At 41.1% G+C, this 18,706-nt stretch overlaps 2 protein-coding genes across 3 annotated transcripts in view; one reads left to right on the top strand and one right to left on the bottom strand.

The window, feature by feature from the left end:
• LOC136875635 (trehalose-6-phosphate hydrolase) overlaps positions 1-2,334 on the bottom strand; it is a 123,039-nt gene extending 120,705 nt beyond the window's left edge. For both annotated transcript variants that reach the window (XM_067149177.2, XM_067149176.2), the window contains exon 1: positions 2,158-2,334. The gene's annotated coding sequence lies outside the window, so the exon portion shown is untranslated. The remainder of the gene's footprint in view (positions 1-2,157) is intronic.
• The window catches only part of T48 (FU domain-containing protein T48), a 368,079-nt gene that overhangs the window by 136,829 nt on the left and 212,544 nt on the right, over positions 1-18,706 (top strand). The gene's annotated exons all lie outside the window — the stretch shown is intronic.

Raw genomic sequence — 18,706 nt, 5'->3', positions numbered from 1 at the left:
ATTAGAGTAGGTAAAGCTTTATCTGACCCTGTAATAATTAAGAGGGGAATTCCTCAAGGCAGTATTATCGGACCTTTATGTTTTCTTATATATATAAATGGTATGAGTAAAGGAGTGGAATCGGAGGTAAGGCTTTTTGCGGATGATGTTATTTTCTATAGAGTGATAAATAAGTTACCAGAATGTGAGCAACTGCAACGTGACCTCGAAAATGTTGTGAGATGGACAGCAGGCAATGGTATGTTGATAAACGGGGTTAAAAGTCAGGTTGTGAGTTTCACAAATAGGAAAAGTCCTCTCAGTTTTAATTACTGTGTTGATGGGGTGAAAGTTCCTTTTGGGGATCATTGTAAGTATCTAGGTGTTAATATAAGGAAAGATCTTCATTGGGGTAATCACATAAATGGGATTGTAAATAAAGGGTACAGATCTCTGCACATGGTTATGAGGGTGTTTAGGGGTTGTAGTACGGATGTAAAGGAGAGGGCATATAAGTCTCTGGTAAGACCCCAACTAAAGTATGGTTCCAGTGTATGGGACCCTCACCAGGATTACCTGATTCAAGAACTGGAAAAAAATCCAAAGAAAAGCAGCTCGATTTGTTCCGGGTGATTTCCGACAAAAGAGTAGCGTTATAAAAATGTTGCAATGTTTGGGTTGGGAAGAATTGAGAGAAAGAAGAAGAGCTGCTCGACTAAGTGGTATGTTCCGAGCTGTCAACGGAGAGATGGCGTGGAATGACATTAGTAGACGAATAAGTTCGAGTGGCGTTTATAAAAGTAGGAAAGATCACGATATGAAGATGGGGTTGGAATTCAAGAGGACAAACTGGGGCAAATATTCATTTAGAGGAAGGGTAGTTAGGGATTGGAATAACTTACCAAGGGAGATGTTCAATAAATTTCCAATTTCTTTGAAATCATTTGGGAAAAGGCTAGGAAAGCAACAGATAGGGAATCTGCCACCTGGGCGACTGCCCTAAATGCAGATCAGTATTGATTGATTGATTGATTGATTTTTAATCGCGTCTGATTAATTATGTTGGCTCGGGGTCTGGGTGTTCGTGTTTGTCCCAACACTTTCAATTTCTTATTCAGACAACGCACTGCAATACCAATCACCACAGAAACACGCAATAGTGATTACATCCCTCCATATAGGCTTGGCCTCAGGAAGGGCATCACCCGGCGAGCTGCCCGTGCGGTTAGGGGCGCGCGGCTGTGTGCTTGCATCCGGGAGATAGTGGGTTCGAACCCCACTCTCGGCAGACCTGGAGATGATTTTACGTGGTTTCCCATTTCCACACCAGGTAAATGCTGGGGCTGTACCTTAATTAAGGCCACGGCCGCTTCTTTGCCACTCCCAGCCTTTTCTTATCCCATCTGTGTCGGTGCGACTTAAAGCAAATTGTTTTTTTAAAAGAAGGGCATCCGACCGTAAAACAGTGCCAAATCCACATGTGACACACATTTCTTACCCACGACCCCACAGATATGGAAAAACGGTATAATAATAATAATAATAATAATAATAATAATAATAATAATAATAATAATAATAATTTTCGGAGACGCCGAGTTGCCGGAATTTTTCACCCAGAAAGATGCTTCAAGAAATTACTTCAATATCCTACAAACCTTGTGTAAATTTATAATAATTAATGTTATTAGCTTTACATCCCATTAACTACTGTTTCGGTTTTCGGAGACGCCGAGGTGCCGGAATGTTGTCCCGCAGGAGTTCTTTTACATGCCAGTAAATCTACCGACACGAGACTGATGTATTTGAGCTTGTAAATTTCTACTGTATTTACAATAAGGCATTGTACCGCTCAATCTGCTAGTGTTAAGATATTGGAAATGCTTATGTGACTGCGTTGTAATTATTATGTTACACTACTTGTAATGTAAAATTTTAAGTTGTATTTTGTACATTCTGTGACCCTACATCATCGTCTCTTATTCACAAAACGGCAGTTTAATAGCATGTTATTTTAGCATTCTCCCAAAGCAATAGTTCCATAAGATTCGTTTTGTGATTTCTTTCCCTCTCTTAGCTAGTAAAAGTACGCCTATCCTGTCATCCATTCTACGTCGTCTGCTTAACGGTAAATTGATAACATATTATAAGGAAAAGTTCCTAAATAAGAATACGTACGATCGTGTCCTTTCTCCTGATGACGATGTAAATTACTGAGGCTGTCTTTTGCTGTACTTCAGTGCTCTTCGACAGGAAAATATCACCGTGGATCACCGTGCTGAATCACAATCAGCATCTGCGTATTGAAATTCACAGGAAAGACAATGTTTAAGGAGATAACACAACACAGCTGAAAGGTCATTATATGCGTATGTGAATGGTGCAGTGCAACCAACAGGCTGGGTAGGTGACCGTGCCTTGTGACTTGCTTTCGATTGATTCTGTTCCTCACTCAGAAGTTGGTTAACATGGAGGGACGATCACTGCGCACCCTACGAGGAAGTTGAGGGGTTGTTGTGGCTGTGGCACCGCCTGCTCAATCTGCTTCCAGTGGCTGCTTATACTGCCCGCTCATTACAACATTTTAACATGGCACTACATGAAATACTGCGTTTACAAACACCTACGGTAGGCGGCAGCACCAAATGCCCCCAGTCTGTCGGAATGAAATAGCGGAAACCCATGGCTAAATGGTTAGCGTGCTGACCTATGGTTACAGGGGTCCCGGGTTCGATTCCCGGCAGGGTCGGGAATTTTAACCATAACTGGTTAATTTCGCTGACACGGGAGCTGGGTGTATGTGTCGTCTTCATCATCATTTCATCCTCATCGACGCGCAGTCAAATCAAAGGATCTGCATCTGGCAAGCCGAACTTGTCCTCGGACACTCCCAGCACTAAAAGCCGTACGCCATTATTATTAGCGGAAAATAGCCTAGTACTGTACTTAAGTGAAAATGATGTATTGTATTTGTCAGCGGATAGCTTCTCCGACAGCTTGTTACAATTTCTTGATGGATGCAGTATTTTTGTATCCGTCTCTTGGCACAGGCCAGAGCTAAGTGTAGCTTCCACCAAAGTCCCAGTCTCATCCATGGTTGTGACAATATGGAAGCTGCTGGGGTATGAGTGGTGCTGAGTAATAACATTTGGAGCACAACTAGTGTCTGAGTGTTATGAAAGGTGTTGCTCATAGGATCAGTCGTGCTGCAGTAGCACCTTCTGATCCAGTTAGGAAAGCAATGGCAAACTACCTCACTCCTCATCTTGCCTAGTACGCCTCATTTGGGCTCTGCCATTGGTTTTTGTGGTTTTCCTATAACTGCACAGCCTTTGGTGGTGCTATTTGAGGATCCAACCAGTCTCTGGGCTGATGACCTAACAGACAGCTTCTCCGAAAGGGCAGAGATCAAAATGAATAGTCACCTCCAGGAGCGATGAAGTGTATTTCCTGATAATGAAGGAAGCAGAAGCCAGTAATTTGAATGATCTGAAGAAAGTTTGCTTTCTTAGACTACTTGCGACGAAATGGCAGTTAAAGAGCGGCTGCTTTATAATAAAGAGGACAGATTCTATGGACTCGGCAACAAATTGCTGTGCTTTGTAATTCATGGATTGACGAAGAACTTTACGATTCCGCCTGCCTACTTCATGGTGAAAGCATTACAAAGAAATGAATTTTCCTGGTGGTTCAGCTGGATTCTATGTTATTCGTCTTGTGATAGACAAGCGCAGAACAAATATTCCAATGTTCAAAATATTTGGTGACAGAGAATGTGTGGTTCATCCATGCAATTTCATGCGACAGTTTCTGCTAATATGTTGAAGAGATACAAGAAGTGTCCAAAACTCGCCCCCCCCCCAAAAAAAAGGACGTGTCATCAAGCTATTATTATCACTGTCCGACTCCTTAGCTGAATGGTCGGCGTTGAGGTCTTTGGTTCAGAGGGACCTGGGTTCGATTCCCGACCGGGTCGGGGATTTTAATCGCGTCTGTTTAATTTCCCTAGCTCGGGGACTGGATGTTTGTATTTGTCCTAACACTCTTCTCTTCAAATATAGACAAAAGACCACACTACTATGCCCTTTTCTCGCCTTATAGGTGCACTACAAACCACCACAGAAAGACGCAATTATAATTACATCCCTCCACATAGAGTTGGCGTCAGGAAAGCCATCCACATATGAATGGCACAGTTCGCACCAGCGACCCTATAGGTGTGGAAAAAAGCGGTGGAAGAAGATTATCTACTTCCTCTTTTAATGTTCATCTTCTACAGAATGAGCTTTTTTAAGAGATGGCACAGACCTTTTAGGAGATCCATTTGAAGCCATGTTTACGACTATAAGAATGGAAGAGGGAGCAGTGATATTACTGACTCACGGGCTGCTCAGAATTTCGTAAAGCGAATTCTGAAATCCGTTATTTTAATGTCCACCGATGGTGCTAGCGTTATGCACAAGCAAAATTCATAATTTTCTGCCTCAATAGCTTCTTCTAGACTTGACTAAACAGAATCAATGGTATTTGATTTACTGGAAAATGTTCATAAGCCCCCTGAATCAGTGTGTGCCACTTTGGTAACAGCCACAATTTACTGGCCTATGTATGGGGCTGTATGAATTTGTTGAGGTTGCCCTACTGCACTGCAAGAACTCGAGTCATTTAAAGTTTGTTAGTAACAATAATCACCAGGAACTTGCGTCACAAACTGTGGTGGCCAAAATTATGAAACCTTCGCTTAGTAATGTAGGGAAGTATAATTCAGACGAAGTTTCCAGGTTTTCTTATCAGTCGAAACCTCCTTCTCGAGAAGTCCTAAAGCTATAAATCTCTAAGAACACTACTTTTTAAGTAAAACTGTTTCCTTTCTCTACTTTATTTTCAAAGTTTCAAGTTCGTTTATGTGCTTATCTCCCAGTATTCCCATGATAACTAGGGCTGTTTGGTGCTGCCAACTAGTGGCGGATTTTTCGCAAGTCGTGTTACACGTTTGAGTATGGAATGAGCAGGCAGTATAAGCAGCCAATGGGTGCATATCGAGCAGGCAGTGGGCTGTGGCACCGCCTGCTCGAGTGGCTAGCTGGTTTCTTATTCCGTACCAGTATTGCCAATTTAGCCATTTTACAGCTAGTTCTAGTTATTTTGAACAGTCATTTGCTACATTTTTAACTATACATTTTAGTTGCGTTGAACTAATTTGGCTACCTCCCATTTTTTAATGTTTTTCTTTAGTAATGAATGGATTTTAGTAACTGACACACGAGTCGGAGCATGCTCAACTTATAGGTGACCTTTGACGAAATGGTGAAACGGTTATTCATTACATCACTCGGTAAATTCCTGACTTCCATCGGTTAGCTTCCTGGTTGACTAAATTTCGTGTGGCTATTTCTAGCCGAGTGTAGCCCTTGTAAGGCAGACCCTCTGATGAGGGTGGGCGGCATCTGCCATGTGTAGGTAACTGCGTGTTATTCTGGTGGAGGATAGTGTTATGTGTGGTGTGTGAGTTGCAGGGATGTTGGGGACAGCACAAACACCCAGCCCCCGGGCAAATGGAATTTACCAATGAAGATTAAAATCCCCGACCCGGCCAGGAATCGAACCCGGGACCCTCTGAACCGAAGGCCAGTACGCTGACCATTCAGCCAATGAGTCGGGCCCTGGTTGGCTGAGAGTCTCATATTCAGATTGTGACCGCGTTTAAACCAGTGCAGTTGCTAAATTAGTCAAATGCACGACTGAAAGCGATAGTGTAACATAAATTACATAACACAGTACGTAGTAATGTACAGTGTACCTACTGTATAGTTGCGATTAACATTAGTGAGTAGTGTACTTTTAATAAATAGTGAAAATGACTCCTCTTTGGCGTAATTTAAAGGATGGCTTCAACCTGTTTCTAATGATAGCACTAAAGCACATTGCAAATAATCTAAGTATGAAATTTAAAAAAAGTTGGTTGTTTTAAGATCGCATGCACAACGCGATAAACATAAAAGAGCGGCTGCTCGCTTCACCTGTCAGAACCAGGGCTGTAGTGGAAACAGTAATAGGTTTCAGACTCACTCGTGAAATGACAAAATTAAATGTGAACATCCGTGTAACGGGTTGCTTAAAAGGGCTTTGGACCAATCAAAACAGGAAGATAATTGTATTAAATTAGTTGTAAGTATTTATAAGTCTCAATACCTCTGTTTATCTGAAGAAAATTCAAAATAAGAAGGGAAAGAAAATTGCACACCACAGCTATAGCAAAACATTGAAGATGTTATGTATGCTTTGTTCGCTTAATTCAATGGGTTTTGTAAGTTGTGACTGGTTTCTATATTGAGACATAATTACTACTAGCACTATCAATTGGTTATTGTAGGTCTTAATAATTTTCTAGAATACCCGGTAAATAATAATAATAATAATAATAATAATAATAATAATAATAATAATAATAATAATAATAATAATAATAAAACCGAGCCCGATAGCTGCAGTCGCTTAAGTGCGGCCAGTATCCAGTATTCGGGAGATAGTAGGTTCGAACCCCACTGTCGGCAGCCCTGAAGATGGTTTTCCGTGGTTTCCCATTTTCACACCAGGCAAATGCTGGGGTTGTACCTTAATTAAGGCCATGGCCCTTCCTTCCAACTCCTAGCTCTTCCCTGTCCCATCGTCGCCATAAGATTTATCCGTGTCGGTGCGACGTAAAGCTACTAGCAAAAAAAAAAAAAAAAAAATGCTATTTGAGGATCCAACCAGCCTCTGGGCTGATGACCTAACAGACCCAGAATAGCAAAACATTAATGAAGATATTTTTCAATTTTTCCGTTGATCTAAAAATAAGAGGTTCTGTCACGCTTGGAAGTTTGAAGTAATAACTAGTATTCACACATTACAGAGATCTATGAAGCGGTGTAGGAAAAAATGCAATTGGCAGTAGGCCTACTAATTAGGTATGGAAGTTCTTCACAATGGGCCTTCGAAATAATGCGGGAGGTTCAAAACATTAACATATTATAACACAAAGAAACTTCAGCCAAGTAAAAGGAAATGGGTTTCAGACTGCGTTCCCCCTTTCCAGATAGGTTTCGGACTCCGTTCCGGTGCGTTCTGACACCACTGCATCCCTGGTCAGAACATTGTGCTCTACTCGCTAGTGACCACTTGTCGGAGCTCGGTGAGTTCATTTAACCTTATTTAAAAACTATTTTAGTCGGTAATTTTAGCCATTTTAGCTATATTTTAATAGAGTTTAGCTACTTTTTGTGTTCATGTGTTGGCAACACTGTTCTTTACCGTGGTAGCTAGGATACGTGACGCGTCAAAGACGACAAGCGACAGTTTCTCGTTTGTCACAAATGTTTGTTATTTTCGTGGAAGTGTAGGTTGTAACGAGCATTTCGGGAACGTTAAAGCCTCAAAATAAATCTTATTTTTTCGTCATGACCATAAGGTTGGTTGCTGGGCTGCCTCCTTCGGTCACCAATTTAGCTGGTTCGATGCCTGATAGAATTTGAGGACTTTTAAATGCGACAACTCCGTGTCGTGGTTTCTGGCACGTTAAAGAAGAGCTGTGGATCTCAGTAAAATGAGAAAATGACCGAGTAGAAGAAGAAGAAGAAGAAGAAGAAGAAGATTTTTTAAAAAGTTGCTTTACGTCGCACCGACACAGGTAGGTCTTATGGCGACGATGGGACAGGGAAGGGCTGGGAGTGGGAAGGAAGCGGCCGTGGCCTTAATTAAAGTACAGCCCCAGCATTTGCCTGGTGTGAAAATGGGAAACCACGGAAAACCATCTGCAGGGCTGCCGACAGTGGGGTTCGAACCTACTATCTCCCGAATACTGCATACTGGCCGCACTTAAGCGACTGCAGCTATCGAGCTCGGTGATGATGATGATGATGATGATGGTGTTCTACTCTTTCTGGTATGGGCTAGAATCATTTTATAATATCATCGATCTGTCTTATTCATTTCCGACCCCGACGGTGTTAAATTTCTAGGACCGGGGGAGTTGGCCGTGCGGTTAGGGGCGCGTGGCTGTGAGCTTGCATCGGGGAGTTAGTGGGTTCGAATCCCACAGTCGGCATCTCTGGAAATGGTTTTCCGTGGTTTTCCATTTTCTCACGAGGCAAATGCTGGGTCTGTACCTTAAGTAAGGCCACGACCACCTCCTTCCAACTCCTAGGCCTTTCCTATCCCATCGTCGCCATAAGACCTATCTGTGTCGGTGCGACGTAGAGCCACTAGCAAAAAAAAAAAAAACAACAATCTGGGCCCGAGTGGTGTCTGTTTCACGCGTGGCCCTTCTCTTTCTTTTGCCGATATCTTCATTCTACGAAGTATCGGGCTTTATCCTTGTATTCTCCAAATTACTGCTAAGAGGTGGATTGTTGCCTGGCTGTAGGCCTATTTCTTTTGTTTCCCTTGTTAGTGGTTTAACGTCGCACTAACATACGTAAGGCTTTCGGCGACGCAAGGAGGGAAAGGAGCTAGAATTGGGAAGGAAACGGCCGTGGCCTTAATTAAGATACGCCTGGTGTAAAAATGGGAAACCATGGAAAACCATCTTCAGGGCTGCCGACGGTGGGATTCGAACCTACCATATCCTGAATTCTAGCTCACAGCTACGGGACATTAACCGTACCGACTTCCTTTAAAACAATTACCACCACCACTCCACACTCCCAAGCTGAGAGTCCCGCCCTTTTGGTCATCTCAGAACATGGAAAAGTAGATGTAGTATTCTTTCACTTACAGGGGATATTCATTCCTGATGAGTATGTTCCCGTCGTGATTCTTGCGTTGTTTGTGTTTTTCGTTCAAATTCTGAAGCATAAATTTAATTAGAAATGTATTTTTATTCTCCCCTTTTAAATTGTTTAGGGAAGTTAATATACACCTTGTTTTGTCCCTTAAAACAACAATCACCACTACAACTCGCCATTACAGTCTCCCCTATATGTTATTTTATATTACAGAGAGGACTTCTCATTAAATCATATTTCGATGGCGTAGAATGTGAACCTTTTATGTCAAAATCGCCAGCTGTACCAGAGAGAGAGAGAGAGAAAAAAAAATTTAAATTGTATACGATGATACAAGAGTTAGAAATATATTCTTGTATGGTGAAATATTTGGGAGATAAATTGGCAAAGGATAACTATGCAACAGATTAAGCAAAAAATCGTGAATATGTACAGTACATATCTTAAGGCAAAAATGTTAATAATTGGCATATGAGGTTTGCATTCTCCACCATCAATTTGGTACTTCTGACAAGCGGGATTCTTCTCCACTTTGTGTTTTAAAATTATTTTTTTATATATTTTACGTGAACATTACACGTTACACATTTAACTACAGTTTGGGAACGGTTTGACTTCCTCTCTGACTTCTTGACTGAATGGTTAGTGTAGTGGGCTTCGCTTCAGAGGGCCCTGGGTTCGGTTTCCGGTTAGACCGGGAACTTAAACTGCGTGTGGCAAATTTATCTGGTTCGGGGACTGGGTATTTGTGTTCGTCTTAGAACACATCTCTCCGTCTACATACAACACACAACTATGTAAACATGCAGTACATCACTTCACATAGGGTTGGTGTCAGGAAAGGCATCTGGCCGTGAGACTGGGCCAAATTTTCGCGATGTGCCGACGCTAATAAATTGGGAAAAAACCAGGAAGAAGAAGATACTAGAGCAATCGGGACGTTTGTGTCCCTGTTCCTGTCCACCTTCCCGCTGCTGAGCTGTAGCTCCATTCAACCATAAAGACTTAACATAAAATGCCAAATGTACTCAAAAAATTGCGCATAGCATGTTAAAGTCATATTAGCTCTTTCTTGGTGCACTGTGTCCCCGTGCCCGTTATAATTACCGCAGAGCTTAGTGAGGGCCTTCTAGGAACCGCCAGATGAAAGCACAGGCACTCCACGATGTGCATTATAATCACATTGTGTTAAAATGGGTTCTGGGATGAAATACAATATTTTGAGGATGCGCAACAGGCTTCAGAATCAAGTAGGAGAGAAACGACAAGTTACACTTACTTCCATGGCCATCTCAAGCTTAAAGAATGGCTCGGTATTTACCTTCGTGTCACTGAAATCACATTGGAGTGAACTGTAGGTATTGACAAAATTCTTATTCATTACTATTAGTATGCCACTGCCACGTAGAGCAGAGTTACACTGATCAACATGATGCAATCTGCTCTCAGATACAGTAGGACAATTGAGGAGATAGCAAATGGTTGAAAGCTAATGTATCGTAATAATAATAATAATAATAATAATAATAATAATAATAATTGTATACAATTGAAAATAGGTGCAGCGAGTATGCTATGGAGACTAAAGTGATGTCAGAGGGAGGGGGTGGGCGTGGGAGAGCACTGAATATCAGGTCGGGAAAAGAAAACTGGAATTGGTGAACCACTTCAAGCATTTAGGATGTTTAATCTTCCGTGATGGCAGTATACTGAACGAAACTGAATCAAAGTGCAGCAAAGCTAATGCAGTGCGCTCGCAGTTGCAATCAAGAGTATTCTGTAAGAAAGAAGTTAGTTCTCGGACGAAATTACCTTAACATCGGCCTGTTTTTAGACTGACTTTGCTGCACAAGAATGAAATCTGTGTGGACTCAGGAGATCTTATTCATAAGTTGGAAGTACTGGATATGAAAGCAGCGAGAAAGATTGCTGGTACAAACAGGGTAGGAACAATATCACGAAGGTGCTGGGAATCAGGAGATAAAGGCTAAATTAGGAATTGACTCGACAGATGAAGCTAGCCAGCTACGTATACATCGGCTTCGGCTGTGGAATCATGTGAATGGGATGGAGGAGGATAGGTTACCTACGATAATGAGTGGAATGGCATTAGTAGACGAATAAGTTCGAGTAGCGTTTTTTAAAGTAGGAAAGATCACAATATGAAGATAAATTTGGAATTCAAGAGGACAAATTGGGGAATATATTCGTTTAGAGGAAGGAGAGTTACGGACTGGAATAACTTACCAAAGGAGATATTCAATCAATTTCCAATTTCCTTGCAATCCTTTAACAAAAGGCTAGGAAAACAACAGATAGGGAATCTGCCATCTGGGCGACTGCCCTAAATGCAGATCAGCGGTGACTGATTGATAGATTTATTTATTTATTTATTTATTTATTTATTTATTATTATTTATTTATTTATTTATTTATTTATTTATTTATTTATTTATTTATTTATTTATTTATTTATTGAGAATAGTGGACTCGACCATGGACGGTAAGAGAAGTAGAGGGAGCCCAAGACTATTAAGGTTTTTAACGATAAGAGGAATGTGGAGGCGTTTTGTTAGTTCATTTCGTCGGGTAAACACCAAATGCATCACCAGAGATGTTCTGCATGTTGACATCTTATGATGTCGGATGACGAATTTTCCATCCTTCGAAAATCCGACTACACCCACCGGGTTTGAACCTGCGATCTTGGGACCGATACTCTTCCACAGAGAGAGCTTTATAAGAAAGAAAATAAATAACTTATATCACCTGGTGGGTGTACTCTGTGTAAGGTAACGAGGGACTTGTACTACAACTTGCCGCATAATAAATCGTATTTCGTCAGAGAACTTGTGTTAGTCATTGAGCAATTCCTTATTCATTTCTGGTTCTCAAAGGTCAATGTCGAATACCACGCGAGGATCGGGAGAAATCGAGAGTGGAGGAACTGTTTATTGTCTTTCATGTCTCGTACTCGTATGTAGGTTACTCTTTCCATTTTTCTGTCTCCAGCCTTTACCAGCCTTTTCCTATTCAATTTAAAATACATTAACAATGTGTTACACTTTCGTCCTTCATTCCTGCCCGCTAGCTGTACGTAGCCATTGTTCTCGACTAGGTACGAATTATGGTACAGCTGCTCTACATGAGACCCTACAGACAGTATAACTCATCTGACTTCACTTCATCCAGGTAGACAGGTTTTGTAATAGCAAACAAAATGAAATACATCCCCTAGCGCTACCGGGCCCGTTTGGACTACGAAGCGACCTCTGTTCGGCCCGAAGGCATGCAGATTATGAGGTAACGCCTGGTCATCGCGACGCTTCCTCTCCTCTAGGCCGGTATTCTTGGCTTTTTAGACCGGACCCCCCATTTCACCGTCAGATAGCTCCTCAAGTGTAATCATGTAGGCTGAGTGGACCTCGAACCTGCCCTCAGGTTCAGATAAATAAATTATTGTCCTATCCGGGAATCGAACCGGGAGCCTCCGGGTAAGAGGCAGGCACGCTACCCCTACACCACGGGTCTAGTATAATAATAATAATAATAATAATAATAATAATAATAATAATAATAATAATAATAATCCTCTAGATAACCGTATTTATTTATTTATTTATTTATTTATTTATTTATTTATTTATTTATTTATTTATTTATTTATTTATTTATTTATTCATTCACGAAGCACAAGATACAGCTACACTGAGCGAATTTCACTTGCACGTTATTTACAATGTAATATTGAATACCAGAAATTTCTCACATTCAGGAAAGTCTTACTAACCATATTACAACTGTGGGCGAAATATATTTCAGAATAGGGATCGGGATGGGGATTACTTAAACAGGGAACCACAGCTGAGTTCTACTACTGCTGTATCGCTTACTTTTAATAACAGTAACGATGATGATATGATAATAATTATAATAGTAGTGGACTCGTGTCTTCCTCCTGAGGTGGTGCAGCTTTTTTCAGGCACACCCCCCATTCTTCTTCTACCGCTTTTCCCACACATGTGGGGTCACGGGTGCGAATTGTGTCGCACATGTTCATTTGGCCCTGTTTGGGGTCACGGGTGCGAATTGTGTCGCACATGTTCATTTGGCCCCGTTTTACGGCCGGATGCCCTTTCTGACGCCAACCTTACATGGAAGGATGTAATCACTATTGTATGTTTCTGTGGTGGTTAGTAGTGCAGTGTATTGTCTGGATATGAAGAGGGAAGTGTTGGAACAAACACAAATACCGAGTCCCCGATCCAGAAGAATTAATCAAATACGGTTAAAATCCCCGACCCGGCCGGAAATAGAACCCGGGACCCTCTGAATCGAAGGCCTCAACGCTGACCTTTCAGCCAATGAGTCAGGCAGGTACACCCCATTGTACCATTTTAACCGCATACCAGCCCTCCTGCCATTCTTAATTTTTTCAGCAGTACTGGGAATCGAACCCAGGCATCGTAGGACGGCAGCTGATATTGCTAACCGTTATGCTACGGAGGTGGACATTCTTACGAGAAGAAGAAGAACATTTTTTTTTGTTATTTGCTCTACGTCGCACCTACACAGATAGGTCTTATGGCAACGATGGGATAGGAAAGGCTTAGCAATGGGAAGGAAGTGGCCGTGGCCTTAATTAAGGTACACCCCAGCATTTGCCTGGCGTGAAAATGGGAAACCACGGAAAACCATCTTCAGGGCTGCCGACAGTGGGGTTCGAACCCACTATCTCCCGGATGCGAGCTCACAGCTGCGCGCCCCTAACCACTCGGCCAACTCGCCTGGTAGAAGGAGAAAGAGGAGGAGGAGGAGGATAAGAATAAGAATGAGGAAGAGAAGAACTGCTGTCGTTCTACGAGCTCGTCCCATGGAGATATTTTGAACGCACTACCGTGGTTTGATATCGCTCCGACCTGCTGCGGAAGTTTCCATTCACGGCTGGCCACAACAGTGAAGGAATAATATTGAAGGTGGAAGATCGAGGATTTATGCTTAGGAATAATGTATCTTCTTGAAGTAACTTCTGGCTTCTGTAAGTAAACAGACTGGTAGAACCCTCTGACATATAAGTTTTAAGTTAATTACAGAATTTCGCCTAAGTTACGTCCAGTTTCTGCTTCAAATACTGCTCAGCTTCTGGGCTGCTCCGATATTTTACTGCCATTCTTTTTACTGGAACATCACATATGCCTCTTGCCTTTGGAATAATAATTTACACTCTTGTGCACGCATTTTTATTTTAAAGGGAGACATTTTTCTCAATTTTTATTCATTGAAAGGTTTCAAAATATAGTCACATTTTCTAAAATAAGTTACAGGTCCATTTTTAAGTGTATGGACCTCCCTCATACGAGGCGTCTATACTTTTCGAGAAAATAATGGAATAACAGTAATATATTGTATGCGCGATAAAAAAGAAGTGGTATCACTAGAAAATATTTTCACTCGCCGATTACAGTTACTATGGTATATGTGGTCGCATTTACTTCAGTAACTTGGACCGTATATCATACGCAAAACGACAACAGTTCAAGAGGCTACCACAGAGTTTCCTGCATCTATTGTCTTAATTTGGGTGGAAGCAGTAATACACCTCACACGAGGTCTAAAGTGCAGAGTGGAGTCATTATTTTGCATTCATCTTAAAGGGGAGTATCAAAGTACGCCTTGAATAAGATATGTGTGCTAGGAACCTCATGCCAGGTTTCTCCGCTTGAGAGGGTTAAAAACTATTTTTGAAAGCGAGATCCAACCATTGTTAAAAAAAATCTGTTAGCTCTATGGCTCTTAATAACCTTTTAAAATATCTGTAATAGTGGGTAACACCATGTTCTTTGCTCACACCTTGACTGTAAAAACGATCAAGCCTAGTACAGCCATTTATTGATCATAACATTATACTATCATATTTATTTCTAATCACCTAGGTTTCAATCCCATAAAGAGAGTTGGTATGACTATCACCTTCTAGAAATTAGGTTGCTATTCTCTTCTTAATTTATTTCTCAGCATTCTCTTCATAGTGCTACATATTTCTTAGAACTTGTTGAACATAATGGTGAAAGATTTATCTACAGTATATAATATGTTATATTACAAACCTCTGTCTGAAATGAGGCATCTGATCGATCTTGCAACTAACTGCATTTTTTTTACAAATGGGAGTCGTATTATTATTATTATTATTATTATTATTATTATTATTATTATTATTATTACTGGTTTGTTGTCCCATTAAGTTCTTTTACTGTTTTCGGGGACGTCGAGGTGCGAGACGTTTACCCCACAGGCGTTCTTTTACGTGTCCGTAAATATACCGACGTGAGCCTGTCGTATTTCAGCACCTTCAAATACCACCGGACTGAGTTACGATCGAAGCCGCCGACTTGGGCTAAGCGACTGAGCCAGAATTCAGTGTCGCAACTAAAGTTCAAGGAGGGAGTGCCGACACAACTTCGAAACGTAGCCGGTAGGTAGGGATTTGTGGTGCTGTTTCTTGATAGATACAGTATTTTTGGCAAGAACAAAATGTAGCTTCCACTGAAATCTCGGTTCTGCTCATGCTGCAATAGCACTTTCTGGCTCAGTGAGGAAAGCAATTGCAAATCGCCGCCTTCCTCATCATGCCTAATATTCCTCGTTACAGCTGTTCTACAACTGCATAACCTTTGATGGTTCTATTTAAGGATTCAACTAGGCTCTAGGCTGATGACTTATCAGGCACACAGATGGATAGGGTTACGGAGGTAATAATGAATTGTAAGTACTGAAAGTTATTGTCTGCATAAAATCACACCTTTTCAAGAAGAATGAACTATGATTTTCTTTTAAATTCTATACTGTATTCCAATCATCATCATCATCATTCACTACTGATCTGCATTTAGGGCAGTCACCCAGGTGGCAGATTCCCTATATGTTGTTTTCCTAGCCTTTTCTTAAATGACTGCAAGGAAATTGGAAATTTATTGAACATCTCCCTTGGTAAGTTATTCCAATCCCTAACTCCCCTTCCTACAAATGAATATTTGCCTCAATTTGTCCTCTTGAATTCCAACTTTATATTGTGATCAGTCCTACTTTTCAAGACACAATTCAAATAGGGTTGCCATACATCCTGAAAAAGCGGGATTATCCTGGATTTGAGCATATGTCCCGACGTCCTGACTGAATTTTTAAAAATCCCTAAATGTCGTGAATTTTAAAAATCAGAACAAATTATTTAAAATTTTGCTCAAATATTTTTGAAAGGGAATGGATTTTTGTTGGTTGGTCATCCTGAAGCAGAGTCTGACGTCATTACCTGACATTGTCATGGTAACAGGCTTGACCTACGTTAACGCTATTTACTTCCACCCGGGAGCAGCGTGTTGAATAATGATGACAATTATTTTGTTTAGTAATAAATGCGTTCAATTTTTAAAGCAATGTAAATCCAGTGAGCAATATTCTGAATTGCTTAAGTTGGCTCAGTTCTATTTCTGTTCACCCGGCCATAATGTATGTATGGAAAGATTTTTTCCTTAATGAATTCACAATGGACAGATGGCAGAAACGGAGTGCGTGAAAGTAGAATCTGTTAAATCAATATTATTGCCGCAATACAATTTTAAAGAAATATCTTGGCATGAATTTCACGATTACATTTTAAAAAATGATGAGTTGGTAAAAAGCGAGCCAAGTTCAGAAAAGTATGATTGGTATCAGCATCAGATCACTTCTGTATCATAAATATCTTTAAGCAAAGGTAAATGAATGCTGCTTTTAGTTTTCATTTATTCGTGTTATTGAGAAGTGAGTAATTCGATGTTATTTAAAAATCTATGCAAATAACATTGAATTTTATATAATTTTGGAGTGACCTGTAAAGCAGGTGTTTTACGTAAAGTAATTTCTTAGTTTTTCTCTATTTGATTTTTAATATTAACTCATATTACAAATGTGTCTTTTGGTAACGGACGGGACAGTTCATGTGGAATTAACCAAATACACTCGTTGGAACCATAGGCACCGACTTTAGGTCTTGGGCAAGGATAAAACTATCAGCTATTCTTACGGGAGCAAAAACACGATTGCGTCCCCGTACCACTATATGTATGGGGGCAAGAGCTCCCGTGGAGTCGGCGCCTATGGTTGGAAATTGTCGATGTTGGTGTCCTGAATTTCATCCTGTACCTTATGGCAACCCTACACTCAAAACTTATTCGTCTACTGAAGTCATTCCATGCCGTTTCTCCACTGACAGCTCGGAACTTACCACTCTTAATCGAGCAGCTCGGCTCCTTTCTCCCAAGTCTTCCCAGCCCAAACTGTGCAACATTTTTGTAACGCTACTCTTTTGTCGAATTGGGCCGATGACCTTCGATGTTAGGCCCCTTAAAACAACAAGCATCATCACAAGCTAGCATCTTTTGTAGGAAATCACCCAGAACAAATCGAGCTGATTTTCCTTTGGATTTTTTTCAGTTGTTGAATCAAGTAATCCTGGTGAGGGTCCCCCTTTACATCCCTACTACAACCCCTAAATACCCTCATGACCATGTGCAGAGATCTGTACCCCTTATTTACAATCATATTTATGTGATTACCCAAATGAAGATCTTTCCTTATATTAAAACCTAGGTAATTACAATGATCCGCAAAAGGAACTTTCACCCCATCATCACAGTAATTAAAAGTGAGAGGACTTTTCCTATTTGTGAAACTCACAACCTGATTTTTAACCCCGTTTATCATCATACCATTGCCTTCTGTCCATGAGATTTTGATGCTAGTAGATATTCAAACCTTGGGGCCCAAGGTAAATCGTGTGTACACATTCTTGTATGGTACTATTCTGATTCAAATACTTCTCGAATTATTGCGCAGCTGTCAGCTTTCATTTGGAAGGCAAGGGGTTCGAACCCCAATGTCGGCAGTTATTATTATTATTTTAATTGTTGAAAGCTCAGTGCTAAATGCTTGAGCTGTAAGAGCAGATGACTGACTACTATGCACTATAGCTGTACTTCTTTGTTTGTGTCCTGAACCTACAAGAAGACTAAAGTAGGTCACGACTCTTGTATCCGTTCAGTCTCATCCCTCTCGGGCACGCTAATGTGCTGTTAATGATGTTTCTTGCCTTTTAACTTTCTACTGCCTGGCACTTTAAAATGTGTATCTATTATGTTTTCCATTTTCAGATTCTGATTCACGAGGAATGGAAGCTGTCATTTCTGTCACTCTGATTACCTTTTCAGTGTCAGTAGTAATCAAACATTTGACGTTAGGTACCGGGATGGGTTGGGAACACAGCTGGCGGACATTTAAGGCGGACCCTACTAAAATATTTGCACAGAAATGACCCTGAAAGTCAAAATTAGATTTTGGTGCTAGTACATATTCAAACGTTGGGGCCCGTGGTGACCTTTTTACCGAGCGAGTTGATTACGCGGTTAGTGTCACGCAGCTGTGAGCTTGCATCCGAGAGATTGTGGGTTCGAGCCCCACTGTCGGCAGCCCTATCCCATCGTCGCCATAAAACCTGTCTGAGTAGGCGCGACGTAATGCAGATGTAATGTTATTGTTGATAAGGTCTAGTAGCTTGGTTGATTGTTAGTTATCACATTTTGTTTTCTTCTGGTTTGGTGATATTACGTCCTTTCAGGCTTAGGCCTTCAACCTCTCCCTTTCATGAATTAGTTTTCCCTCATTCTTTGTCCTTCGATATCCATTATCATCGTCCTGATCAATGACCGCTCGACCACCTGCGGGTGGGGATAATCTACGTTATCCCCAGCCTCTCGTAAAAGGCAACTAAAAGGGGACCCGGGTGCTTTCATATTGGGAGTGTGGGTTAGTGATCCTGGTTTGCCTAGCAGAGTCTCCAATTGCTTCCACTTACTTGTATCTGGCTCCTCGCTTTCATCTTTGAAGCCTTTGTGGCTCAGGCGGCAGCGCACCGGCCTCTCACCGCT

The sequence above is a fragment of the Anabrus simplex genome, chromosome 6, assembly GCF_040414725.1.
Source record: "Anabrus simplex isolate iqAnaSimp1 chromosome 6, ASM4041472v1, whole genome shotgun sequence".
Lineage (NCBI taxonomy): Eukaryota > Metazoa > Arthropoda > Insecta > Orthoptera > Tettigoniidae > Anabrus > Anabrus simplex.
This window is presented reverse-complemented; position numbering and strand designations above follow the sequence as displayed.